Source organism: Schistocerca americana, chromosome 2 (genome assembly GCF_021461395.2).
Source record: "Schistocerca americana isolate TAMUIC-IGC-003095 chromosome 2, iqSchAmer2.1, whole genome shotgun sequence".
Lineage (NCBI taxonomy): Eukaryota > Metazoa > Arthropoda > Insecta > Orthoptera > Acrididae > Schistocerca > Schistocerca americana.
The window spans coordinates 893,447,191-893,450,913 of NC_060120.1; positions in this window are offsets into that span (position 1 = coordinate 893,447,191).

Below are 3,723 nucleotides of genomic sequence, written 5' to 3' on the forward strand. Positions count from 1 at the left end.
TTGATTTCTTAATAACCTTTAGAAAATTGAGTAGTTTTTAGTGTATAAGTGCTGTAGGATCTATATTTGATCTTGCCAATAAATACATTTCCCTTTTCCTTTCACAAGATACTTTAACCCTTCCAGTGAGCCATGGTTTTACATGGCTGTGTAATATCCATTCTGTTTAGTTTATGCAAATAATGACATGAATTTATCATGAAATAGATTAAATTTTTGTGTTAGCATTTGGGTAATTATAAATTTCATCTCAGGTCATCTCCTGTAAACTAAAAAAATTTTTCCTGGAGTCATTAATTGTTCTAACTGATTCCTACTGAGATGTATCAATACCATAAGGCACTGTCTTCTTTTGGCTAAGTAACTGTGCATCATTATGTTAGAGAGCCCTTGTTACTGGGTAAGCAGCTACTTTTAAGCAGCTACTTTCTTACTTTGAGATTCACCAAAGAAAATATCGTCTATTAGGATCCTACTTCCTTTATTTACCTGTGATGGCAAGTTAATTACTGAGATCAATTGCAGGGTACAAATAAGGTTTACAGATCATTCTTCCTGTCATAAACCCTTAGAAAATCTGTAGTGAAGTCACCACAGACAGCTAACTGCTTCATAAATGTAGATAACATTATCCGTGGAGCGCAACGATCTGGTGCTATACTCTGGTTAAAACAACATTCAAGATCGCAATAGCATTTGTTTATGATGACCGGTTTCGGCTTGTGTTAAAGCCATCCTCAGATTTTTTGGGCCCCCTATGTCCTGTGGCTGGTGCTGGTGGCTCCTCGATTTTTCACTTGTGACAACGTTCGTACACTGTACAACCGTGAAAAACCGAGGAGCCGGCAGCATTAGCCACAGGCCACAGGGCCCCCAAAAACTCTGAGGATGGCTTTAATATAAGCTGAAACAGGTCATAACGAACAAAGGTTATTGCGATCTCGACCGTTGCTGCTTGCTGCCGTCTGACACACACCATAGTAAGGAATCCAAATTCCCCATAAACATTTCAAAATTTCCCGCTGGGGACCCATATACAATTACAATTAAAAATGAAAAGTTTTTCAGTATTTATTCACAAGCAACACTTCTGTGTGCTCATCACTATGAAATCTACTAGTCTCAATCTTTTTGTACTTGTGTTCTGTCTTAACACATGTAAGAACTCCTGCTTTTCTCATACGCAATTCGTGTGCAATGCTATAGTGTAAACTTTAATATGTACACTACTGGCCATTAAAATTGCCACACCAAGAAGAAATGAAAATGATAAATGGGTATTCACTGGACAAATATATTTTACTAGAACTGACATGTGATTAAATTTTCACGCAATTTCGGTGCATAGATCCTGAGAAATCAGTACCCAGAACAACCACCTCTGGCCGTAATAGCGGCCTTGCTACGCCTGGGCATTGAGTCAAACAGAGCTTGGATGGCGTGTACCGGTACAGCTGCCCATGCAGCTTCAACACGATACCACAGTTCATCAGGAGTAGTAACTGGAGTATTGTGACGAGCCAGTTGCTCGGCCACCATTGACCAAACGTTTTCAATTGGTGAGAGATCTGGAGAATGTGCTGGCCAGGGCAGCAGTCGAACATTTTCAGTATCCAGAAAGGCCCGTACAGGACCTGCAACATGCGGTCGTGCATTATCCTGCTGAAATGTAGGGTTTCGCAGGGATCGAATGAAGGGTAGAGCCACGGGTCGTAACACATCCGAAATGTAACGTCCACTGTTCACAGTGCCGTCAGTGCGAACAAGAGGTGACGGAGACGTGTAACCAATGGCACCCCATATCATCACGCCGGGTGATACACCAGTATGGCGATGACGAATACACGCTTCCAATGTGCGTTCACCGCGATGTCGCCAAACACGGATGTGACCATCATGATGCTGTAAACAGAACCTGGATTCATCCGAAAAAAGATGACGTTTTGCCATTCGTGCACCCAGGTTCGTCGTTGAGTACACCATCGCAGGCGCTCCTGTCTGTGATGCAGCGTCAACGGTAACCGCAGCCATGGTCTCCGAGCTGATAGTCCATGCTACTGCAAACGTCGTCGAACTGTTCGTGCAGATCGTTGTTGTCTTGCAAACGTCCCCATCTGTTGACTCAGGGATCGAGACGTGGCTGCACGATCCGTTACAGCAATGCGGATAAGATGCCTGTCTTCTCGACTGCTAGTGATACAAGGCCGTTGGGATCCAGCACGGCGTTCCGTATTACTCTGCTGAACCCACCGATCCCATGTTCTGCTAACAGTCATTGGATCTCGACCAACGCGAGCCGCAATGTCGCGATACGATAAACCGCAGTCGCGATGGGTTACAATCCGACCTTTATCAAAGTCGGAAACGTGGTGGTACGTATTTCTCCTCCTTACACGAGGCATCACAACAAAGTTTCAACAGGCAACGCCGGTCAACTGCTGTTTGTGTATGAGAAATCGGTTGGATACTTTCCTCATGTCAGCACGTTGTGGGTGTCGCCACCGGCCCCAACCTTGTGTGTATGCTCTGAAAAGCTAATCATTTTCATATCACAGCTTCTTCTTCCTGTCGGTCAAATTTCGCGTTTGTAGCACGTCATCTTCGTGGTGTAGCAATTTTAATGGCCAATAGTGCAATTTATCTAACCCTGTCGTTATGTGGTGCTAAGATGGGTACAAGATGTCTATCTTTTCAGCTCTCTAAATTTTCTAAACAGGCAAGAAGCTCTTCTTCCTCATTACTCAGTCCTCAAACATTTTGATTAAATAAGCTAACCCTATTTTTCTGTCCATTCTTAAGTATTTTGTGAGGCTCTTCTGTTATTCTGAGTTCTTTCAAAACAGGATGCCTGATTCCTGATTCTACCCTAAAAAAGGTACATGTCTGACGCCAGTAACCACAGAGATCTTGCTTTGCAGATGGTGGCCTCCGGTACATTTTCTGAAAGAAGCTCAGTCAAACTGCCTTTCCCATTCCTCTTCAGGTGAAGGCCATGTCTGGTATACTCCATATCCGAACTGTGGCAACAGTTTCCGCAGTCATATGATATTTTATTTCAGTCAGCAGCAGCCTGCTGAACTTAGTGGTCATTCGACTCACAACAGTGATCACACAGGGCTGGTCATGGTGCTGTAGGATCATCACAAAACATTTGTGAGTGTAGTTGCTACTCCTGTTTCATCCAGGTTGCTCTTAATGCTGTAATTACTGTCCTTAGCCAGGTTGTTCCGCGCTCCACCTGCTGTAATAACCTGGGTTCTCTTTGTCAAAACTTTTCCACAAATACCCTATGTCTTACGTCACCTAGCTAAGCCGAGCACTTGGCTTCACAGTAGTTGTGACCTGGAACCTACTACCTAACAGAAAGACTCTTTTCTTCTGCTTTCTTTTGGTGACGAGCCACACTTAGTTTCTTCGCTAGAAATCTATTGCACACTATTGTGACCATCCTGCTTTCGGTAACAAGACAGATTTATTCGATACTGTACTCTCAAGATAGACGAAGAAGTTGAAGAGCTGCTCCCTTTTCGCCCACTGTTTGTTGTCTTTAACCAGGTCCCACGATCTTTTTCCCACTTCAACCTAGTTCAGATTCGTGTGTTTTTTTGTTCAGCCCGAAGGACAAAAATCATTGTCTCCTGTTCAGCGATTCTCTTGTTTATTTGCAGAGCCTTAGTTTCTTCGCTAGAAATCTATTGCACACTATTGTGACCATCCTGCTTT